Consider the following 25,980-nt stretch of genomic DNA (forward strand, 5'->3'; position numbering starts at 1 on the left):
ATAGAGTTTCTCCATCTTTGGCTGCAGAGAATATAATCAATCTGATTTCGATGCTGCCCATCTGGTGATGTCCATGTGTAGAGTCGTCTCTTGTGTTGTTGGAAAAGAGTGTTTGTGATGACCAGCTTGTTCTCTTGGCAGAACTCTATTAGCCTTTGCCCTGCTTCGTTTTGATCTCCTTTTTTTTAATAATAATATTTATTACTTTTACGACAATTTAAACACTACAGAAAAAAAATACAGTACAATACAAAAAACTACATAACACTAAAACATTAAACTAACAAGACAAAACAAAAACAATTTAAAAACACATCAAAAAAAGAAAAAAAAAGAAAAAAAATTAAATATCTTATCTTTCTTTCACATATTTCCACGACCTCCTCACAACTCCCTTTTTGTATTCCACTTCTATTAATTATTTCAGCAATTCCTTTCCATCTTCCCCTGTTTTCTATCCTATAATTATCTTAACACATTTTAACCTTATTTTTCCTTTAATACTCTATTAATCTATTTGTACTTAATTCCTTATAACCTTTCTACTATAGCCATATCACTTCATTCCAACATTCTTCTAGCATTCATTAATTTTACAATGTTTCTGTAAATAGTCTTTAAACTTTTTCCAGTCTTCTTCCACCGATTCTTCTCCCTGGTCTCGGATTCTGCCAGTGATTTCCGCCAGTTCCATATAGTCCATCAACTTCATCTGCCATTCTTCCCTGGTGGGTAAATCTTGTGTCTTCCAATACTTCGCGATGAGTATTCTTGCTGCTGTTGTTGCATACATAAAAAAAGTTCTGATCTCCTAGGCTAAACTTGCCAGTTGTTCCTTTTATCTCTTGACTCCCTACTTAAGCATTCCAATCCCCTATAATGAGAAGAACATCCTTCTTTGGTGTCATTTCTATAAGGTGTTGTAAGTCTTCATAGAATTGGTCAATTTCAGTTTCTTCAGCACCAGTAGTTGGTGCATAAACTTGGATTACTGTGATGTTAAAAGGTCTGCCTTGTATTCATATCGAGATCATTCTATCATTTTTGAGATTGCATCCCAGTACAACTTTTGCCACTCTTTTGTTGACTATGAGGGCCACTCCATTTCTTTTACAGGATTCTTGGTCACAGTAATAGATATGATGGTCATCCGAACTGAATTCACGCATTCCTGTCCATTTTAGTTCACTGATGCCCAGGATGCCAATATTTATTCTTGCCATCTCATTTTTGACCACATCCAACTTACCAAGGTTCATGGTTCTTACATTCCAGGTTCCTATGCAATATTTTTCTTTACAGCATTGGACTTTCCTTTCGCTTCCAGGCATATCCACAACTGAGCATCCTTTCGGCTTTGGCCCAGCCGCTTCATCAGCTCTGAATCTACTTGTACTTGTCCTCCGCTCTTCCTCAGTAGCATGTTGGATGTCTTCCGACCTGAGGGGCTCATCTTCCAGTGTCATAACTTTTATATGCCTGTTGTCTTTGTCCATGGAGTTTTCTTGGCAGGGATAAGGGAGTGGCTTGCCGGTTCCTGCTCCAGGTGGATCACGTTTGGTCAAAACTCTCCACTATGACCTGTCCATCTTGGGTGGCCCTGCACGGCATAGTTCATAGCTTCTCTGAGTTATTCAAGCCCCTTCGGCGCGGCAAGGCAGTGATCCATGAAGGGGGCTCATAGGTTAGTGAGGGTTAAATAGAGGTGTCAATCAAAGAGGAGAAAGGGGGGCTCCTGGAGGATATTCTGTTGGAAGAGAGGGCATAGTTCAGATGCCTCAATGTCTTGAAGGGAGCCAGTTGCTGTGAACACTTTGTAGAGTAATTACTGTACATAATAAACTGTTGAAAAACTGAAAGCATCTGCTTGCTGCCTAATTAAGCCGAGAGTAAATCGGACCATGACAGCTTGAGGCTTCTATACTCTTCGCATCAGACGGCCGGGAGAAGTGGTGAGATGTCCAAAGAGCAGAGAATGGCTGGAGGGACAGGGGAGACCGGCACTGAAGCCGATCCCTTCCAGGTACTATGGCAGCAAAACATGGAACTCAAATCACAGCTGGACCACCTAGCAGGTGCTTTTATTGAGCAGAGCAAGCAGTTAGCAGAAGAAAGGGACAGGAGAACATCCAAGTCTCTTGTTGGCCCTCCCCCAAAGTTTTCTGGAAAGACCTTGGACGATTTGTCTTTCCGAACAGGGTTTCTTTGGTTTATGAAGATTAGGGAGGGAGTTTCGAGATGACCGAGAGAGAGTGGGAGTTCTCATTAACCTTCTGAATGGAGGAGTCTGACATTGTGTTACACCTTTGAAGATAAGCGAGGATGGAGCCCTGTCGATTTTGGATGCTTTTGTGAAACTGATGGACAGTGTGTTCCAGGACCCTATGCAGGAGGTCATTATTTCCCAGAGGTTGCTGAATCTGAAGCAAGCGAACAGATCGGTGGTAGATTAACTGATTTTAACCTGTGCGTCCAGCAGCTGGGATAGAAGGGGAAGCCCCTTGCTGCCATGTACAGGGCAGGACTGAATGAGCACATACTGGATGAACTGTCTAGGATGCCCCCCCAACCTTCCTTGGAATCGTTGGTGCAGGCCTCTCTGCAGCTCGGTATGCATGAGCAGGAGAGGAAACGGGACAGGAGGGAGCAGGGGAGGCTGAAATTCCAGAGGGCCTACATTCCTGACATGCCGGAGCAGAGGGTTGGCAGTGTGCCTGGAGAAGAGCAAACGCAGGTGCCAATGCAATTGGGCTCCACGGGCGGGGGGGGAGGGACTCCCTGAGTCTTCCTATGCCAAGAGGGAGAGAAGGAGGAGGAAAAGACTGTGTTTTGTCTGCGGCAAGGCCACACACCTGGCAAGACAATGCCCCAACCGAAAAGCTATGGGGTCTCTGTCAGGAGCGAGTGTGGAGGAAAGGCTGGACCCAAAGTGGGAGCAGGCGGGAAACGGAAAGTCACAGTCCGTCAGGGAGGCCCAGGGCTGGGGGCAAAGGCAGTAGAGGGGCCTCCAGCTGGACCTGTGATTCTTGAACTTACCATGCTCGCAATACTACAGTTCCCAGATGGGCGCAGGCTGCAAGTGAGAGCCCTTGTAGATTCAAGGGCTTCAACAGACTTTATAGATCTGGACTTTGTAAAGGGACAGGGCATGGAAAAGCGGAGGCTGCGGAAACCACTTGAGGTCCAAACCATAGATGGCAGGCCCCTAGAGTTGGGACAGGTTGTCGAGTCAACCAGGCCACTAGTGATGGAGTTACCAGGTCATAGGGAGACAGTAGCCTTCCACATCACTAAGTTGGCTACCTACCCTTTGGTATTGGGAATGACATGGTTGTCCAGACATGATCCTGTGATAGTATGGGGGCAGTGCTCCATAACTTTTGCTTCAGTTTATTGCCACTTACACTGCTTAGGTACTGAGACTCCAGTGACAGCAGTGGCCCAGGGGAATGGAAGCCTTGGGGCCCCTCACGGGAGAGGAAGAGCAATTCCTCCTCAATATAAGGCCTACAGAGATGTGTTTTGCGAGAAGGAAGCATACAGGCTACCATCCCCCCCAACCTTATGACTGTAAAATAGACTTGTTGTCCGGGGCGCAGATGCCCACCAGTCATATCAGAAACAGAGTTAGCCGTTCTGAAGGAATTTACTGAGAAGAATTTAACAAGGGGGTTCATCTGGCCGTTGAAGGCACCCAGGGGCTCCCCTGTGCTGTTTGTTAAGAAGAAGGGAACTTCGGAGCGTCAGCTCTGCATGGGCTTTTGCAGGATTAACCAGATTAAGGTGCCAAATTGTTATTGGACTTTTTATTGGACTGTTAAAATGGAAAATTTAATAAATATTTTTTAAAAAGAAACCTTTCTTATGGACGGCAGAGGCACAGCGTGCGTTTGAACAGCTCAAGGCGATGTTTGCTTTTGAGGAGTATCTAGCTCATGCAGACCCACGCCAGCTGATGGTTATGGAAACCAATGCCTCCGTTAGAGCGTTGGGAGATGTGCTGCTGCAAGAGGATTGAAACGGTGACTTGAGACCATGTGCCTTCCACCGCCGGAAGTTGATTCCCTCAGAACAGAACGACACCATATGGGAGAAAGAATTACTTGTTATCAAAGATTCTTTTGAAGAATGGAGACATTTCCTAGAGGGAGTGCAGCACAAAGTGGAAGTACGCACAGACCACAGAAACTTAGAGTATTGGCAGACTGCGAGATGCCTTAACCAACGAAAAACAAACGCAGCACAGGTTCTCCCCTACTTGAATTTATAAATATTATAAATATTAATATATATATATTATGATTTTATTATTATTATTATTATTATTATTATTATTATTATTATTATTATTTTAAATAAACATCTTTATTGAAAGTTCAAAAAGTGCATAATTATATGTGAACTAAACATAGTGAGACGTAAATAAAAGAGAGAAAAAGAAACAGAGAAACAGAACCCATGTAGAAGGGAAAATAAAGGGGGGAGGGGGGAAAAACCAAAACTGTATACTCTACAGGGTTGTTATTGTACTTCACCAGATCTTAACTTATTACAGTATTTGTAAGAATGAATTCCAAATATCATTGAATTTATCCATGGCAAGTCTGCATTTATATGCAAATTGTTCATATGTTGCGAGTTTGTATAAGTCTTCAATCGAATTGTAGAAGGGAGTCAAATTTTTATTTTTCCAATTCATCAGTATCAGTCTTTTCGCTGTGGTAAGGTGTTTGTCACCCGAGGTACCACTGTAATGGGGTCCAGTATATTCTAAATATCATTTTTTGTTGTATGGGCCTCAATTTAGGGTCCAAAGGCACCCTTGTTACAGCATTTAAAACGGTTTCCTGCTGTGTGGTTGAAATTGAGGTCTCCAATTCTTTATTCCAATCTTCCCTCAGTATCTGTATATCAGGGGTAGGCAACCTATGGCCCATTGGCCAGATGCGGCCCAATCGCCTTCTCAATCTGGCCTGCGGACGGTCCAGGAATCAGCGTGTTTTTACATGAGTGGAATGTGTCCTTTTATTTAAAATGCATCTCTGGGTTATTTGTGGGGCATAGGAATTTGCTCATCCCCCCCAAAAAAAAATAATTATAGTCCAGCCCACCACATGGTCTGAGGGACAGTGGTCCAGCCCACAGCTGAAAAAGGTTGCTGACCCCTGCTGTATATCAAATTGGTTTGATAGCAACAAAGATTTATATATGCTGATGGCCGGTTTTTTGGTTGCGTAAGAATTAATCAACTGCTTCAATATCTCTGGGGTCTTCGAGGCTGTAAAAGCTGCTGGTCCATTGGTGGTGGTTAGCAAGTGTTTTCTCTGGAGATATTGCCATTGAGCATTTGTAGGGAATCTGTATTTTTCTCTTAAGATGGAATATGTATAAAATTCATCCTCATAGAATCATAGAGTTGGAATAGACCACAAGGGCCATCGAGTCCAACCCCCTGCCAAGCAGGAAACACCATCAGAGCACTCCTAACATATGGTTGTCAAACCTCTGCTTAAAGACCTCCAAAGAAGGAGACTCCACCACACTCCTTGGCAGCAAATTCCACTGTCGAACAGCTCTTACTGTCAGGAAGTTCTTCCTAATGTTTAGGTGGAATCTTCTTTCTTGTATCTTATTTTTTCTTTCTTTCTTTCTCTTCATTTATCAGCTGGTCTAAGGTTAATATACCCAAATTCATCCACCTCGACCATTTGTTTCCCGATTTTTAAAGACCGGTTTCCCCACAAAGTCATTTTGTCATGGGAGAAAAGGTCAAATATGTGTTGTTGTTTTTTTTGACAAGTGGTGCCATATCGTTCAAACTGATATTGTTTCAATAGCATCTTGGGTATTTAGACCCAAGTGCTGCCAATCTTTCTAAAGGTGGTACATAGGAATATTCCAAAGCAGCCTAATTTGGACAGCTGTTTTCAGTTATGGGTCTCCAGAATTGTGTACCTGACAGTAAATATGCTTGGTGTTACAATTATAAGTCTGGGATCCCAAATCCCCCTTCTTTTATCAGTATTTGCATTTGCATAGAACTAGACTGTGCTCTGGACACCTCATGAGATTCATCTGCTATAACAGTACTTCCGGATCAGCATGCTCTGTATCAGGTCGAAGTCTGTGCTCTTGCTATCTCAAGATAGACGAGCTGCACGAGGAGAGTTTATGGGGTGCAACAGAAGGCGAAGTTGCCCCAATGCCCAAGTGGAGTTCTTGGGGGCACAAAAGCTCTAGGAGGCGCGAAAAGGGGTTTCCCCACTTTAAAACTAAAAGGGGAGAACCTCAACGCTCTGAGCAGAGAACACTCTCATGTGCAAACACCTATATTCCTGAATGAACAGTGCTGGTCTTCTCCACAAAAATAAGGAAGTAAAGAAGACCGACTGAACCCCAGGGAAAAACAAAGAAACAAGAGAAAGGAAAAGGGGCAAGCAGGAACTTCAAATTATATAACAACAGGAATAACGTGAGGTACGAGAAAGGGGGTCTACCTCTTTGCGGTGGTAAAACTTAAACTAGACTGCAGAAGCAACTCAAAAAGAACCTTGAACTACTCTCCAAGGAAAATGAAATAGAAATAAACCCAACTGAACCAGGAAAGTAAACGTGACACAGAAAAGGGGTAAGCAAATAAAGCCACCTCCAGAACCGGCTGAGCTCTAAGGAACGAAAACACGAAGGGACGGAGGAGAAGGAGATAAAAGACACATGGGGAAAGAAAGGATTAAGAGGAGTGAAATACATACCAGGGAAGCTTTGAGAGGAGGTGGAGAGGAGGCAGGAGAGCAGGAACTGAGAGAGAGCAGAACATTTTGTTGGGAAAAAAGTGAAGGAGAGGCCATGGAGTAAATTGGTGGGGGCTGCGGCAAGCAGATGAGTCAGCTAAACGGCAGATGGCTAGAACGGAAGTAAAGGCATTGGATATTTCAGAGAGAGACAACAAAGAGGAGATGTATACCCAGGGAAGGAAACCTAAAGAAAACCTAGAAGGAGGAATGAATTGGAGTCCAATGCCACCCAGTGGCCAAAAGTAGAACTACACCATCAAAATTATATTGGAAGAGGAAGTAGCCTGCAACAATAAGCAAGAAAAGAAAGTAAAGGATATATAGACTCTGGAAGAAAGACAAAGAGTGAATAAGATCTAACCAAAAACACTCAGGGAATTCCCAAAAGGAAAATTTAATTTTAAACAATTGGAAAAATTATTAAAACAACAGAAGTCAAACTCAAAGAAAACTGAAACCAAAGAATATACAATAAAAGGAAAAAAAATAATTAAAGACAAAAGTTAAAAGAAAATGGGCTCAAAGAAGATCCAGACAACAATTGGCCTAACCTCAGCAGCAACAGCTAGCTCTCAAGCAAGAAGAGCATCAATGATCGAAGGAGATACAAGTATGGACATCAAGGAATTAATTTTATCAATGTAAAAAGACTTGTGCGACAACAGAAAATTGCTAGATGACAACATAAGAGCACTTGATGACAAAGTTGAGGCAATGGGCAACAAAACGGAAAAGAATTCTACCTGAATATTAGATTTAACACATCAAGTAAATGAGTTGACAACAAAGAACAAAGACTTAGATAAAACAACAGAAGAAATTAAAGTCAAAGTATCTAAACAAGAACAAGTTGTGAAAAAAACTTGGAATGAACAAAAAGAGACAAAGATAAACCAAGACAAAATCAAAAAAGAAATTACAGATTTGAAGAGGATACAGGAGGAAACATGGGATGCGGTTGCCACACTTGAAATGAGACAAAAGGAAATGATTTTGAGATTCAGAGGCATAGTGAAACATCAAGACGAAATTGACAAAGGAACTAGCATCATGGCGTGGAGTCCAGGAGGATGAACTGACTATGGAAATAGACAAAATGTTCAGAATAAAATCTAACAAGTCAAAAAATGAAAAATGGCCAGGCTACTGCCTGGTCTTCTTAAACTCAAGACTTCTCAGAGACAAAATATTACAGAAGAGTAGAAATGCTAGATTACGAATCGAAGATAGAAATATCGAAATTCTGAAAGAAATTTCTACTCGCTTGTTAAGAAAAAGGGACAATTATAAAATACTTGTGGCAGCCTTGAGAAAAAACAGAATTGCATACAGGTGGGAAATCCCTGAGGGGATTACTTTTACATTTAAAGAAAGGAGGAAAATCTTCAGAACTGTGGGAGAAGCAGGAATATTTTGGAGAAAGTACTGGAAAGACTTGGGAGGTAAAAGTGTTCAGGAGTTAGAGAAGGAGGGTTCAGAGGAGTGAAGGGCAATAAGAAGTGACAAGAAAGTTCAGGAGTATTAGAAAGAAAGAGCTATCACAAAAGTGTTTTTTTATTGGTGCAGTGATTTATCTGTAATAAAAGTATATGGAATTAAATTGTTTATCATGGAACGTGAATGGGTTAAATAATACACTTAAAAGAATCTAAATAGAACAAATATTAAAGAAAAAAGGGATATTGAATTATTGAAGTGGAAATAACCTATAAGAAAGAAAAATTAATTATTATAGGGATTTATGCGCCTAATGACAAAAAAGCTAAGTTTTACCAAAAAACCCCAACAAAACCTAGAGGAAAATATGTGAGATTATAGCAATGACAGCATATTACTTATGGGAGACTTGAATGGGGTGCCCTCAACAGAAATAGACAGAACAACAAGGGTTAATTTATCAAATGAAGGAAAATTGCCGCTCTCCTTCTTTCAAATGGTTAAAAACTTTAATGTCAGGGCTGAGTCAGAGCACCTAGAGCCCCCAAACATGGAAGAGAGCATTTGGCAAGAGCCAGAAGAAGCAGAGGAAAGTGTAGCTAGAGAGGAGGGGGGAAGCAGGACCCAGCAGAGAAGGGCTGGAGTCGGTGCAGGCAGAGAAGCAGGAAGAAGTGGGAGATGAGCAAGCAGTCTCACAGGCACCGCAGGGGTTAAGCTCTGAGTCGGAGGGAGGAGGGAGTTTTACGTTGGCTCGTGCCAGGCCTGAGGAAAAGAGGCAGAGCCAAAGAAGTGTCGTAAAGTTCCCGCACTTTAGATGCTGGAAAAGGAGTCGTAAATCATTGGGGTATCTGATCTCTTGGACTCAGACTGATGGTAATGAGCTTGTAATGACTTTTGTAAATACTTGTAAATAAAGACCTTAAAACTTCACCTCGTGGAAGTGGTGATTGCGGTGAAGAGAGAAGTGTACCACCCTGACAGCATACCCTCAATCCTCTCTCGTCATGCCAGAAAGAAGCGGAGAGTAGCTGTGCATGATCAAGGAGCTGCAGGGGGTGCCGGCCAGCCCAGAGTGGTGGAACTCATGCTCAATGACCTGTGGCAGCATAATCTCCAGCTAAAATCTCAGGTTGACAGCTTGGTAGCAGCGTTAAGTGAACAATGTGAGATGCTTCAGGCAGAAAGGGCGGAAAAGGCAAGTAAACCGGTTGCGGCACACCCTAGTAGATTTACGGGCAGAAGCTCAGACTATATGTCCTTTAAGACTCAGATTTTGTATCTCTTGGACTTGAAAGCCGCTGAATTTAAATCAGACCAGGAAAAGGTGGCTTATATCATAAGTTACCTGGATGGAAGGGCTAAGGACTGCATGGTTCCCTTGATGGCGAGCTGTCATCAGGCGTTATCAAACCTTAAGTCCTTAGTAGAAATAATGGACTCTATCTTTTTGACTCCAGCCCATGAAATAGCGACCTCCCAGCAGTTGCTTCGTTTGAAACAGGGGACCAACACTGTTGGGGATTATTAGGCTTCCTTCCTTCTGTGGCGGCTCTGTTCCGAGAGGGATTGAATAGTGATATCTTGGATCAGCTTGCTAAAATGTGTCAGCTTCGCCTTTGAGCTGGTGCCAACGACTGGGCTCAACCTCTTCAGCCCCGACTGGGCCAGGCGAGCTGGGAAAGCACTTCCAGAGACCTTCCAATGCAGGGAGCAGGTCTAAGTGCAATGGACTCACAACTTAGAGCTGTGAGCACCAAACTCAGTTCCAAAAGTCAGCGGAGCACAGCAGAGTATAAACTACATGAACGACGGCTCTGAAGTATAACTTCTTTTATTCTTCTACAGCTACTGCAGATCTAAAATAAATTAACTAAAGACTAATCGGAGACGCTGGACTGCATCAGTGTTACAGTTGCTTGAGCAGTCACCTTATCTCTATACAGATAACACTCAGACTCCTTTTGAAGTCAGGCTGGAGCGGAAGAAGCGATGAGCAAATTCCTCCCCCTCCTTTCTGAAACATTGTCAGCAGATTCTTGCAATGGGAGGGGTGAAAAATCCACAAGATGCCAGAACTGGAGTATTTCGATGCCCTGACCAAAGTGTGTCTTCAACTGGGGTTGAGGCAAAAGAGGAGGGCAGAGGAAAGAACAAGGTAGGCAGTGTTGGCGCAAAAGTCACATTCCAGACATTCCTGAGCGTAAGGCTGGTGGTGGGCCCAGAAGGGAGGAGGAGAAGCCCATGGAAATTGGAGCTGTGTGGACCAAATCTGGCTCAGCAGCTGCATCCGTGCGAGGAGATGAGAGGCGTTGGAAGGAAACAAGACGTTGCTCCGTGTGTGGGAAACCAGGACATACCGAGAGACAATGTCAGAGCCACAAGGGTTGGGAGTCCTTGTCGGGAGCTGAAATGGGAGCTGACTCTGACCCCCAAAAATCAGCTGGCGGGGGTTCCGGTTGAGTTGCGAGCCCAGCGCAAGCGGGAATTTTCCAGGAGGGAAATTCCGAGCTTTCGAGAGGAAAAAGGGGGTGCTACAGGGCGCCGTAGCCCCCCCCAACCCCTCTGGAGGGAAATCAGAGGGTCAGGTTCCCAGCGAAGCCAAATTGCAGACCACCCAGCCGTCAGGTAGCTCTGTAAAAGGAGTGAGGAGTATGGCGGAGTGAGGAAGCTGGCAACAGGAAGCCATTATCTCCCCTCCGAAAGCGCAGCCCCAGGCTTGCAGGGTGAGCGACCGATTCTCAAACAGCAAGAAATTCGATCTTAAAATGGATACAAATTGGCTTTAAAAATGAAGAAAAGATTTGGATAAGATGAAGTAAAAGCGGAGGTAAGCTTCATCTGAAATTGAACTTAGACGCAAGAATATTGGCGGAACTGCGGAGAGTGGATTGTGAGTACCGCAAGCGGCTTTTGAATCTTTCTCATGCTAAACAACTTGCTAGGGAGTTAAATTGAAACAATAAAACTAAGGATGACTTCCGGTTTACACGTGGACATAGTAGGAGTGAGGAAAATCGCTCTGCGGTTTTCCGAGCGGCGCGGGGGTTTGAGGGGTGGCGCAAGGGCACTGCGCACCCCCAAACCTCAAGGGGAAAAGCCTTGAGGGACAGGGCACCCAGCGACGTTAAAGCGGCTCCCCTGCTTTTTCGGGGTTTTTTTTTAAGAGGCTCGGGAGCGGACGGAGCTGCGGATGTGACAGGGAAGCACCACTACCCCCGCGTCTGCGATGTCTCTAAGCTTCTACTGAAAAGCGGTAAATCTCCAAAGTCAACAAACAGAATTCTCAGTATGTATAGAGGGCTTTAAGCTTAAAAGCTGGAAGAAAACACTGAGAGATTTCTGGATGTCGAAGGATTGATCTAAGGAGTCCTTTCCTGTATCGGCGAAAAAAATGGTGCAGAGATAGAAAGTAGCAAGGAAAAGCAAAGATGCCAACGAACCTGCTGAGTGAGTATGAAGGGAAAAACTTTTCGCAACTTTGTGAGGAGGCAGAGGGCTAATCTGGAACAAAGAGTTGTGAAAAGAGATGAATTGGAACTTTGTTTTATCTTTTTGGTCTTGAAACAAAGAAATACTGAGGCTTTTCTTTTTCTTTGGAAGGGGTGACGATTAGTAATACAAATTAAAGCCTCTTAAAGGAAGCCTAATAGACAAGCAGAAATAAGAACTGGGAGCCAATAGTAGAGACTTATAAACAGAGTCTTAAAAACATTAATATCATTAACACCATCGTTTTTGACTTCATGGGACTTTCAGACTGTTAATGATTGCAAGTACATGGACAGTCCTCCCAGTTTAATTACATTATTTCTGTACACACTCCCTCTTCTTTAGACTATCTTTGGATAAAGAAAAAATAAAAAGACAGAGTGGAAAGTGGAAATAAATTTTCCTCCTTCTTGGACCTCTCCTTCTCTCTTTATATTAAATTTAATATTGGATTTGAAGCGCATCAAGCTTGAGTGCTTTACTTGTGGACCTTTGGAATTACAGTGACTCAGGAGTTGGGGGCCATTTTCTTCTTTTTGTTTTTGCTGCCTTCCTCCTAAACTGTATGTTACAATTTGGACCATAATATTAGAACACCTTAGTAAGAAGAGACCTTTTGGATTACAAATATTTTATCTTTGGACCTTCAAAAACTTTTAAATTGATCTGCCCCAACGTGGATTAGGCCTACAAGTGGCTGAAGAGCATTCAAGTCAAATGGGATTAGGCCAGCAAGTGGCTGAAAATTGAACTGACGTAATTGAATTAATATCTCAAATATAAGAAAACGGGGGGGGGGATAACTGAATGTATTGAACTGCATTAATTAGACTGAGTGTACAAATTGGTTTGAACATGTATCAAATTGCATTAATTGGACTGAGCATACCAATTGGACTGAACGTTTTGAAATTGATTTACTGGACCCACTGGAATAATTGATCTGATTGTTTGATAATTGATCTGATTGTTTCCAAATTGTGGTAACGAAAATGTTTTACTGGTAGTATTTTGTTTAAAAATAAGAATTGGCCAATTTGAGAAAATAATTAAGGAGGTTAAAAGGGGGGGGGCTAAATTAATATTCAGAGTGTTGGGGAAAGTGGTTGAAGAGGGGACATCTAGTGGAATATTTGATAATAGACGGTTTGCCGGTTAGAAATTAAAGGAGACGGCACTGAAACTCTTTACATTTAGAAATTATTGGAAGGGAATTGTGTGCCCCCTAGGGGTAAAACTATTTATTACACTAAGAATTTTAGAAACAGTTTGAAAAATTTTGTAATATCCTAAAGCTCTTTATATTTAGAAATTATTTGAAGGGGATTGTATGCCCCCTAGGAGTAAAAATATTTACTACACTAGGAATTTTAGAAACAGTTTGAAATTTTTTTGTAATACTCTAAAAAAGTGGAATCAAAATGTCAGGGGAAAATGGTAAAAAGATAGGAGGTACACCGGTGGAAAGGAGAGTATCGCGACAAGAAGAAATCAAAGACCTGGATGCTCTGTGGTTGAAGATAAAAGAAGAATTCAAGCAAAGTGATCAGCACATGGAAAAGAAGTTAGAGGAGGTGCAGGAGAGGCTACATAAAAAAATAGAGGGGGCAGTGGGAGAACTCTCAAATAAAATAAAAGACCTGACAGTTAGATCAAAAACAATAGAGGAATCAACTAAGAGAATTCAAAAGGAAATGAAAGAGAATAAGAGGGAGACAGATAAAATCAAAGAAGAACTAGGAGATTTGAGCAAAAGTCAGGACCAAGTTTGGGACAGTCTAGCCATGCTGGAAATGAGGCAGAGGCAATTAAACCTGAAATTCAGAGGAGTAGGTGAAGAGACAAACGAAAATATTAAGGTTAAAATGATTAAAGAGCTAGCAAAGTGGCTTGATATGAAAGAAGAAGAGGTTGAATTCACCGTGGAAAATGCGTTCAGAATAAAAGTAAAATCTCTACAAGCTAAATCAAAGAGGTTACCGGGAGACTCTTTAGTGATATTCAATTCCTTAGATATGAGGAATGCAATACTGAAGACAAGTTACCAAAAAAAGTTGATAATTGACGGCAGACCGATCATTATATTCAAAGAAATACCTACCAGATTTTTATGAAAAAGAGAGGGCTACAAACAGTTAGTGAGTGTCCTGAAAAGAAATGGCATACAGCATAGATGGGAGTTCCCAGAAGGGATCTCCTTCTATTACAAAAATAAAAGATTTAGGTTGACAGATATACAAGAAGTGAGGAAATTTTCAAGGAGATATGAGAAAGAGCTTGGAAAGATGGAGGAGAAATTTGGGGAAAGGGAGTCAGAAGTAGAGAGAAGAAGGAAGAGGGACAGAGAGGAGGAGAAAGAAGGAAGAGGAAAAGAAGAGGACAAGGAGGAAATAGAAGAAGAAGCAGAGGGAGAAGAAGAAGAGGAGGAGGAGGACTTAGAGGACAAGACCACTCGAATTTAAACTCAGTTCATTTTTTACAGTTAATTTCGATTAGAGTTTCAGTTAATTTCGATTAGATAATAATGACACTGAAATTAATAACGTGGAATGTGAATGGTTTAAATGAAAAATCGAAGAGGAATAAAATTGAAAATGTACTGAAGAAAAAAAATCTGGATGTAATTTGTTTGCAAGAGAAACATATTGCTAAAAAACATAAACATATTTTGAAAAATAAAAGATTAGGGGAGGAGTTTATTAATTCTGATGTATGTAAAAAAAGAGGGGTTGTTCTTTACATCAAAGAAAAATGGGAACCTAAATTAATCTGTAAAGTTGAGGACGGGAGAATATTGGGAGTACAAATTAACTTTCAAGGTGAAAAACTGAATGAGGTTACTATTTATGCCCCTAATACTAATAAGGCGGAGTTTTATAGAAAACTGGAAGAGAGATTGATTGAGTTAGAAGACCAGAAAACAATTGTATTAGGAGACTTTAATGGAGTGGTAAAGACGGAATTGGATAGGTCATCAAAGAAAAAGAAAGGTAACCAAGGGAAACTACCAAAATCTTGGTTTAATTTGGTGGAGAATATGGACTTAATAGATGTTTGGAGAGAGAAAAATCCAAATACAAAACAATTCTCTTTTTTTCGGAACCACATCAGAGCTGGGCAAGGATAGATCAGATTTGGGTTTCAAGATATTTATCCCCAAGAATCTCAAAATGTGAAATACAGCCAAGAACATTGTCGGATCATAACCCCATAGGTTTAGAAATAAAAGGCAAAGTACAAAACGCATATAGATGGAGGGTGAATGAAAATCTCTTTGAAAATCCTGAGGTAATTGAAAAAGCAAAGGATACCCTGAAAGATTACTTTAAATGGAATCTAAACAAAGATATTAATATTGACACAGTTTGGGACGCAAGCAAAGCTGTCATGAGGGGCCATCTAATACAGCAAAACAGCTATAGAAGAAAATTAAGAGAAAAGAAGAAAGAAGATATTCTAAATCATCTAAGAGAATGTGAGAGAAATTTAACGATTAAACCTAAAGATGAACAGAACAAACAAGCAATTAAGATGTTACAAACTCAATGTTCAATACTGGTTAATCAGGAGGTAGAATGGAGAATAAAATCAATGAAACAGAGATTTTCTGAATTAGCTAACAAAACAGGGAAACTTTTGGCATGGCAGTTACGGAAAAGACAAAAACAAAGGGTAATAAATGAGATCAAAGTTGAAGGACGCCAAATAGAAAACTTGGGATGAAATTATGAGAATATTCCACAAATACTATGAAGAATTATATAAAAGAGAAAATGAAGAAATAGATAAAATAGGAAAGTATTTGGAAGATTACAAAGGAAAACATATAGGGGAAGAAGAAAAGATACAATTGAATAAACCAATTACGAAAGAAGAAATAAAAGAGGCGATAAACAAGATGAAACTGGGTAAAGCTCCAGGTCCGGATGGATTATCGGCTAAATATTATAAAATAATGGCCGATCAACTAACCCCGGTGCTATGTGATGTGATGAACAGTATTTTGCAAGGAGGGAATCTACCAGGCACGTGGAAGGAAGCGTATATAACCCTGATTCCCAAACCAGACACTGACAGACTGAGTATAAAAAACTACAGACCTATTTCATTGTTGAACAATGGTTATAAAATTTTTGCGGAAACACTGGCAAATAGACTTAAAAATTGTTTAAAAGATTTCATAAATAAAGATCAAGCCGGATTCCTCCCAAATAGACAGCTTAAGGACAATGTTAGACACATTATAAACATCATAGAATATCTGGAAGTTAAAAATGAAATACCGGCGGCTTTAATGTTTATAGACGCTGAAAAAGCGTTTGATAACGTTTCATGGCAGTTTCTGTTGAAGAGCATGGAGAAAATGGGGATAGAGGGCACCTTTATGAAAGGCATAAAAGCAATTTATTCAAACCAAACAGCTAAACTGATTGTTAACAATAACCTAACAGATACATTTAATATTACGAAAGGAACAAGACAAGGATGCCCTCTTTCCCCTTTATTATTTATAATGGTATTAGAGGTTATAGCAAACAAGGTGAGATCTATGCCAGAGATACGGGGAATTAAAATTGGCACTAAGGAATACAAGTTGAAAGCTTACGCGGATGACTTGGTGTTATCATTAGAAGAACCACTAACAAGCGCCGGTAATGTTTTGGAACAATTAGAAGAATTCAGCAAAGTATCAGGATTCCAATTAAATAAAATAAAGACTAAAATGCTGGTGAAAAATATGGATAGGAATATGAAGGAGAATTTAGAACAGGAATTTGGAATCAAGGTTGTAAAAAAAGTAAAATACTTAGGTATTTGGTTAACATCAAAAAATATTAATTTAATCGGTGATAATTATACACCCATGTGGAAAGAAATTAAAAAGGATCTGGATATATGGAACAGATTAAAACTTTCGTGGTCCGGAAGGATGGCGGCAATCAAGATGAATATTCTCCCAAAAATGCTGTTCTTATTTCAAACTGTTCCAGTAATTAGGGGATCTTCGATTTTTAAGGAATGGCAAAAAAATCCTTTCAAAATTTATATGGCAGTCAAAGAGGCCGAGAATTAAGTGCCAACTACTAACGGATCAGAGAGAAAGAGGTGGATTCTCTGTGCCAAATCTAAGATTATATTATGAGGCATCCTGCCTGTGTTGGCTTAAATAATGGATTACTTTAGAGAATTTGAACTTGTTGGATTTAGAAGGCTTTAATAACAGATATGGCTGGCATGCTTACTTGTGGCTCAACAAAGGAAAGGTTCACAAAGAATTTTCTAATCATATTTTTAGAGGAGCACTGTATGAAGTCTGGGGAAAAAATAAGAAACTTTTAGAAAAGAACACTCCCTGGTGGTTATCTCCGACAGATATCTTAACAATAAAAAAACTGAACATGGAAGGGAAAAGGCTAACTTATGAAGACATATTGGTCAGAACAGAAAAAGGTTGGAAGATCAAAACATATGACGAACTGAAAAATAGACTGACAGGTTGGCTACAATACCATCAGATAAATGCACTTTGGAATGAAGACAAAAAGTTGGGGATGAATGAGAAAAAAATCTAGATATCAGATAGAAATTGTAGAAGGGAAAACCAAACTTTTAGCTAAGATGTATAATTTTTTGTTAGAATGGGACACAAAAGAGGAATTAGTAAAGGAGGTAATGACAAAATGGGCAATGGACTTTGGCTATAATATAGAATATGATAAGTGGGTGAGGTTATGGAATAGAGGAATGAAATTTACAGTATGTGTCACATTAAGGCAAAATTTGGAGAAAATGATGTACCGATGGTACATCACACTGGTAAAATTGGATAAAATGTATAAAAGTGGAAACAAAGTATGTTGGAGATGTAAGCAGAAGGAGGGGGACTTTTACCATATGTAGTGGGTGTGCAACAAAATGAAAAAAAATTGGGAGCTTATATACAATGAATTAAAAAAATGTTTTAGATATACTTTTTTAAAAAAAACCCAGAGGCATTTCTCTTAGGAATAATTGGTGATGAAATTAAAAAAGAACATCAGAGTTTGTTCCAGTATACGACAACGGCAGCCAGGATATTGATAGCTCAAAAATGGAAATCAGCAGAGACTCCCACGATTATGGATTGGCAAGTAAAATTATTTGAATATGCAGAATTAGCAAGAATGACACATAAAATTAGACACCAAAAAGAAACAAAGTTTATTGAAGAATGGAGTAAATTCATGACATATATTGAAAGTAGCTGTAACAAATTAAAAACTACAGTAGGTTTAACATAAACCTTGCGACGTGTAAATAATAGAAATAGAAACTGCAGGAGAAGAAGTATAACAAGAAAACTGTAACAGGATAGGAAGGAGGTCGAGGCATGATCCAACGCAGTGTAAATAAGAGGATGGTACTCAACAATGATTGCTAAGAGTGTTTATTTTCATTTTTGTTTGTCTCTTTCCTTTTGTTTTCTGTTTTTTTTTGTTCTATGTGTAGCTGAAAATTTCAATAAAAAAAAGAAAGAAACAATAAAACTAAGGACAAAAGAGGAAGCAGAGGGTTACTATCTTGCAAATTTTGAAGGGTCTTTGAAGGAACAGCTGGAGTTTAAGGAAGGATTGGAAAGGCTCCCCTTTTAGTTTCGCTTTTTTAAAAAACTGCGCAACGAAAATAGAACTTTTGGGTCTCCATTTTTTGCTTTACTTTTAAAGGAAAAAAAAACCTTTTTAGCAGCAATCAAGGGAACACTGGATGATCTGTCAAAATATATTCTGGCTGTTTTATGGTCTTACCAGAATAGGTACTATTTGAAAGCTGCTGAGAATTTAAGTTATAGAACTGCAAGACTACCCCCCCCCTCCGGTTCAAAGCTCTTTGTGGAGGCGAAGGAAGTGTTTTACAGCTTTACAGCACTGCTTCTTTGTTGCGGTTGAGAAATATTCGGCTTCTCTTTAGGGGAGTATCTGGCTCGGATCTTTGGACATAACTACTTTTATTCATGATATAATTTGGCTAATTTTTATATATATATATACATATATATCTCCTTTACCTGTGGCTCAGTAGTTGGTTTTAAAAACTTAATATTTGGATTTAAAAATACAATTTGATCATGGAATAAATTTATTTTATACATCTGTCGGAACGGTGGAGTAGCCTAATTGGTGGCAAGAAGATAATTTTTTATTTTTTATTTTTTCTTTCTACATTGTCGAAAACTGGGAATCTTTAGCCATCCAAGAGGCAAGAAGATCTGCTCTTTGGTTATTTTTTTCTTTTCTAGTTTTGTGGGTTATAAGTGGAATATATAATTCTAAAACTTTAAATATATAATTTTAAAATCTGGGATATTGTTGGAATCGGAAGTCAGTGGCTATGAAAGTGTCAAGAATATATCCACTGTTTTGAGAGGTGTTGGATCCTTCCTCTCTCTACGTGCTGGTGTAACTGTTTTCTTACTGTTGGTCATTTGGGAAGGATTAGGAAGGGTTTTGGAGAGTGCTTAATTAAAATGACTCATTTACAGAAGAAAGTGAGCGAGGGGGGAACACCCACGGAAAGGAGAGGCTCTAAACAGGAATCAGATTTTAAAGGGGAGATATTGAAAATGTTTGCAGAAATTAAAAACAATATAAAGCAGAGTGAAAAGAATATAGAGACTAAATTAGAACAAGTAGATAAAAGGATTGGACAGATGGATAAAAAAGTCGATGTAGCAGTGAATGAACTGAAAGGACAGTTAAAGGAAGTTACTAAGAGAACACAAAATTTAGAAGAGGGGATGAAAAGGACAAAGTTGGAGATGAAAGAAGTGAGAAAAGAGGAGGAAAAAATTAAAACTGGGATGTCGGAAATTAACAAAGCACAGGAGGAGGTATGGGATGTGATTGCCATGAACGAACTCAGGCAACGAGAAGTTAATTTAAGACTAAGATCTGTGCCGGAGACGCAAGGTGAAAATATTAAAGAGAAACTAATAGCAGAGATAGCACAATGGTTAGAGCTTCAGACAGAAGAGGTGACAAAAACAGTGCAAAACGTTTCATCTGAATGAAATTAAGAACAACTAAGGCAAGGAAATTTCCAGGTGATTGTCTAATTACATTCAAAGACAGAGAAATGAGAAATATGATACTACAAAAGAACAGAGAGAAGAGATTGAATATTGAAGGAAATTACATAATTATCTTTAAAGACATCCCAATTAGGCTTTTGAAACGGAGAGACCCATATAAACCAATGGTGCAAATTCTTAAGAGAAATAAGATAGAATTCAAATGGGAATTTCCGGAAGGGATTTCCTTCTTTTACAAAAGTAAGAAACATAGACACACGAGCCCAGAGGAAACAAATAAATTTCTGAGAAGATATAAGGAGTTAAGAGTAGATGAAGAAGAAGCAAGAGGTGCAGAAGCAGTAGCAGAGGCCACAGGTGGCACGGAACTGGAGGAGGGAGAAGAAGAAGACAGGAGAAAGACGGATGAAGAAGAAGAAGAAGAAGAAGAAGAGGAACAAAGATTATAAAATGTGTACATAAATTAAAATTTTAATAAGAGGTTAAAATGGCATTAAAATTATGGACTTGGAATATTAATGGGATTAACGAGGGGGGAAAACGGAATAAAGTTGAACAATATTTAAAAAGGAAAAATTTGGACATTATATGTTTACAAGAAACTCATGTGGCAAGAAGACATAGAAAAGTGTTGATTAATAAAAGATTAGGAAATGAATTCATATCCTGGGACAAAAATAAAAAGAGAGGGGTGGTATTATATATTAAAAATAAAATCGAAGCTCAGCAGATTTTCAAAGATGAAGAAGGAAAAATCATTGCAGTCCAGATCAAATGGCAAGGCGAAAAACTAATAATAGTCGGGATCTATGCACCCAATGGTAATAAGACTGATTTTTACAAAAATCTAGAAGAAAAATTGTTTGAATATATGGACCAAATGATTATAATAATGGGAGACATGAATGGAGTGGTGTCAATGGAAATGGATAGGCTGAGAGCAACAGGGACGAGTAAGGATGGAAAATTACCTAAGACATTTTTCTCGATGACAAAGAATTGTAATTTGATAGACATCTGGAGGCTTAGACATCCGTTAGGAAAGGAGTTCACATTCCATTCTGAACCAAATCAGTCAATGTCAAGAATAGATCAAGTATGGGTCTCTAATGAATTGACTCCAAGAATATTAGATATAGAAATTCAACCAAGCGTAATTTCAGACCATAGTGCAATAAAATTTGAAATAAAAGGATATGAGGAAAAAACTTTTAGATGGAGAATTCAGGATTACCTTCTTGATGATCAAAAAAATTATCGACAGAGCACAAAAACATTTGATGGACTATTTTGTTAATAACTGCAATAAGGGTACAAAAATGAATACAGTATGGGACGCCAGCAAAGCTGTGATGAGAGGATTTTTTATCCAGCAGAATTCATTGAAAAATAAAAGTAGAAAGAAAGGGGAAAAGGAAATTTTAAAGCAAATAATGGACAATGGACAAAAATTAATAAAAAAACCTAACAATTTGAAAATAAGACAGAATATAAAAGTTTTGTAAACACAATTTGCAATGATATTAAATGAAGAAGTGGAATGGAATATAAAAAGGATGAGACAAAGGAACTTTGAATCTGCTAATAAATCAGGAAAATGGCTGGCATGGCAGATTAAGAAAAGGAAGGAACAGAATACCGTTAACAAAATCATCATTGAAGGTTCAGAAATAGAAGATCCGAAAGGGATTAGAAAGGGATTCTTGGATTTTTACAGACATTTATATAAAAGCAAAGAGAAGAATAATATGAGGAAAACAGAAAGATTCTTAAAAGAAAAAGAGGTGCAGAAGATCCCGACAGAAAAAAAAGACAGACTAAATGCCCCAATAGAAAGTGAAGAGATAAAAGAGGCAATAAAAGAATTGAAAAAAGGGAAGGCTCCAGGACCAGATGGATTTACGGCAAATTACTATAAGGAAATGAGACACATCCTACTTGCACCACTAAAAGAAATTATGAACAATATTTTGAAAGAAAAAGAAATTTCGGAAACCTGGAAGGAAGCCTTCATCACATTTATCCCAAAACAAGACTCAGATTTAACACAAGTCAAAAACTATAGGCCTATTTCATTGCTAAATACAGATTATAAAATTTTTGAAAGCATATTAGCAAAGAGGATGAAAGAGTTACTACAAGAAATTATCAGTAAAGCGGGTTTCGTTCCTGGCAGACAGATGAAAGATAATATAAGGAATATAATTAATATTTTGGAATATCTGACCGCCAGGAATGCTAATATTTGTGGATGCAGAAAAGGCCTTTGATAATATATCATGGCAATTTATGTTAAAGAACTTTGAATTGATGGATGTGGGAAAGGAATTTTTCAATGGAATAAAGGCTATATATACAGAACAGAGAGCAAAGTTGATAGTTAATAACACCACTACAGAAGATATAAAAATAACTAAGGGTACAAGACAGGGATGTCCTTTCTCTCCTTTGTTATTCATCTTGATACTGGAGGTCTTCCTGAAATCAATAAGAAAATAAAAGAAAGAAATAAAGAAATAAAAGGGGTGACAGTAGGTCAAAATGAGTATAAGGTGAAAGCTTTTGCTGATGATCTGGTAATAACGGTGGAAGAACCAGTCAGAAGTGTGGGAAAAATATTAGAGGAGATAGAGCAGTTCGGTCAAGTAGCAGGGTTTATATTAAATAAGAAAAAGACTAAAATAATAGCAAAAAACATGAATCAAGGTATGATAGAGACAATGCAACAACAGACAGGGATAGAAGTGGTAAAGAAAATTAAATATTTGGGAATATGGTTAACTCCCAAGAATATTGATCTGTTTCAAAATAATTATATACCAGTGTGGAATGGAATAAAAAGAGATCTGGAGGTGTGGGGAAGGATGAAGTTATCATTTTGGGGGAGAATTTCAACGATAAAGATGAGTGTGCTGCCAAAAATGTTATTTTTGTTTCAGACAATCCCTATAATTAAGGGGGCATCAATTTTTAAAGAATGGCAAAGAGTAATTTCAAGGTATATCTGGCAGGGTAAGAAGCCAAGAATTCAATACAAGTTATTAACAGATGCAAAAGAAAGAGGAGGCTTTGCCCTGCCAGACTTGAAATTATACTATGAAGCATCATGCCTCTGTTGGTTAAGGGAGTGGATAAAATTAGATAATGGAGAGCTGTTGGATCTGGAAGGTTTTGACAACAGATTTGGCTGGCACGCATATTTGTGGTGTGAAAAGAAGAAAATACATAAGGTTTTTGAAAACCACATTTTCCGTAGATCTCTTATAGAAATATGGGATAGGTATAAAAACCTATTGGAACCAAAACTTCCTCACTGGTTATCTCCATTAGAAGTGATGAGTGTTAAAAAGATCAATATGAGGGGGAGATGGATAACATATGGAGAGCTAATAATAAAAGAAGGAGGGAAATGGAAAATGAAACCATATGAAGAAGTAAAAGAGTATGTGTATGATTGGTTGCATTACTATCCGGTTAATGAAATGTTTAAAAAGGATTTTAAAGAGTATGGTTATGTGGAAATAGATTCAAAATTTCAAATAGAAATATTAAGTAATGATCACAAAATATTATCAAAAATGTATAAATTGCTGCTGGAATGGTATACAAAAGACGAAGAAATTAAATCGGTGATGGTGCATTGGGCTAGGGATTTTGGATATAATATACAATTTGAGGAGTGGACAAAATTATGGAATGATAGATTAAGATTTACGGCATGTACTGCGTTAAAGGAAAATGTTATGAAAATGGTTTATAGATGGTATATTACTCCAGTAAAACTTGCAAAAATGCATAAAACATGTAATAAGTGTTGGAAGTGTAAAGAAAAGGAAGGGACATTCTATCATATGTGGTGGGAATGCAAGAAAGTGAAAGGCTTCTGGGAAATGATTTATAATGAGCTGAAAAAGATGTTGAAATATACATTTATTAAAAAACCGGAAGCTTTTCTTTTAGGAATGGTAGGAAATGAAGTAAATAAAAAAGACTGTAAACTTTTCCAATATGCAGTAACAGCGGCGAGAATACTCCTAGCCCAAAAATGGAAACAGGAAGAATAACCGACGATCGAAGAATGGAGACTGAAATTGACGGACTTTGCACAATTGGATAAATTAACAAGGAAGATTCGATATTTGCGAGACCAGAAGTTCATCAAGGACTGGGGAAAATTTACATATTATCTGAAAAGTATATGTGATGAGCAAACAACGCTTATAGGTTTTCAAGATGTTCTGTGAAAGTATAAGAAATATTGTAAAAAAGGGAATAAGATCGGGGAGGTTATAATTTAAAGGCAATAGAAAAATTAGAAATGTGTAAACAAAAGAAAAGATTAAAACGGAAGATTGGCAGAGAAACTGAGGGAAGTCAAAAAAGAAGACTATGGATCAGCAACAACACTTCCCTGTTCATCTGCAGGAGCTTGAATCATATCCTTTCCAGGTTCAGCAATTTTATTTACTGTTCCCTTCATTGTTATTACATTCATAGTCAAAACATTTGTCTGCTCCTGTAGTTTTCCCAAGAGACGGAAGGTCTTTTCCAGTTCAGCCAGTATTTTTCCACTTACAGCCATTTTTGTAATGTCCTGAACCCCCTCTAGAGGGATTCTAGTTACTTAATGACAAATTAACCTTTTCTTCTTTATTTTTAACAATTTGTTACCAAATCGTATCAAATGTAACCAGCAAAGACAGCAGAGACACAGTTCTCCTTTTTTCCCCCCAACTTTGACAGCTAGTTTGACAGCTGTCAAAATCTATGAACCTCTTCCGCAGGCTCTCTCCCCGATCGCTCCCGGGTTTTGGGGGAGGGGTGAATTCCGTTCTCAATGTTAGCTCTTATCCTCCAGCACAGTCACTTAAATTGGCCCAATATAAAGTTAATTGCTCTTTTCCACAAAAAGAAAGGCATTCTCACAACCTTAGTAATAAAATCCTTGCTTTACGATGTTTACAAGGCGGGTAGGCTGACTTCCTTTTAAACACCTTGCCCGATCGTGCTGAATTCCCAGAAATAAATTTCCCTTTTAAGTCCAATTATCGTGTTACTCACGGGTCGTTACTTTTGATCCAAATGTTCAAAGGAAGAAGTTAGCGCTCTCCATCCATGGCATGCGGCTTCACTCAGCAGGGGAAGCAATCGAACTCTCAGCACCACGCCACTCCCGTCCCCCGTTCCGAAGCCTTTAAAAAGGCTTCTTTGCGGGTCGGGGGGGCGCAAATGGTGCCCACCGAGTCACCAGGTCCACAGGCTTCAGCGCCTGTGGTTTCTAAGGGTCCCCGCGTCGCCGCCGCGGCAGGACCCGACCCCTGTTGAGCAGATTCCCTCCGGAGCTCGGAGGGAATCCGCCATTAGACGATGGCGCCAACCCGGAAGTCCTTACAGCCAAACAGGAGAAAGAATCTGAGTCCTTTGAGGTGCCGTTTAAAGAGGAACATGAGAAAGAAGGAGGCGCTGTGATGCTGCAGACTAAAGAGAGCCAGAGGCCTGTTAAGTTGGAAATAATGGAAAATAAGAACATGACGATGAAAGTTTGGTTGGAAGTGAAGAATGGAAATTGGAGAGATCTCCTCTTATGGGGATCTGAAGACATATGGAATATAAATATGGCCAATGTAGAATTTGGAGCCTTTGGGGCATTTGGACTTATGAGAAGTAAGAAACAAGATTTTGGCTCCATTGTTAAATATGGAGGTCTGGCTGGAAGAAATATGGACCTTATTGGAACAGAGCCTCTTCGAGATTCGGAATTTAAAATAAAGGACTATCAAGAAAACCGGCAGAGAGAAATTGAGAGAGGGTTAAGTGCCTCGGATGTGAGATCGCCAGGCTGATTTTGGATGGACTGATGGACTTTGGTTGGGGATCGAAACCGGGAAAGGGGGTGGTAGGGCTTCGGGAATCCAAAGGGTGTAAAAATATAATTCTGTTTTAATTAAGTTGGTTTTTGCCACTAACATAAAAATGGGGATTTTGGGGAGAGATTTGGGGCCGACCTTAGCAAAAGATTGTTAAGAATAAGTGTTGGTGTATAAAGAATGAGATTTTTAAGTTAAAATAGGTTAATTAAATTGATGGGGGAATTTAGGAAAAGTATTTTAAGAATAAGTTTTGAAATATAAAGATTGAGGTTTAGAAGTTAAAATTGATTAAGTAAATTGAATTAGAGGAAATAAGGTAAAG

At 39.0% G+C, this 25,980-nt stretch overlaps 1 pseudogene; it reads right to left on the reverse strand.

The window, feature by feature from the left end:
- Window positions 1-848: 848 nt before the first annotated feature.
- LOC128406123 (craniofacial development protein 2-like) lies at window positions 849-1,649 on the reverse strand (annotated as a pseudogene).
- Between the last annotated feature and the right edge of the window lie 24,331 nt (window positions 1,650-25,980).

The sequence above is a fragment of the Podarcis raffonei genome, chromosome W (assembly GCF_027172205.1).
Source record: "Podarcis raffonei isolate rPodRaf1 chromosome W, rPodRaf1.pri, whole genome shotgun sequence".
Lineage (NCBI taxonomy): Eukaryota > Metazoa > Chordata > Lepidosauria > Squamata > Lacertidae > Podarcis > Podarcis raffonei.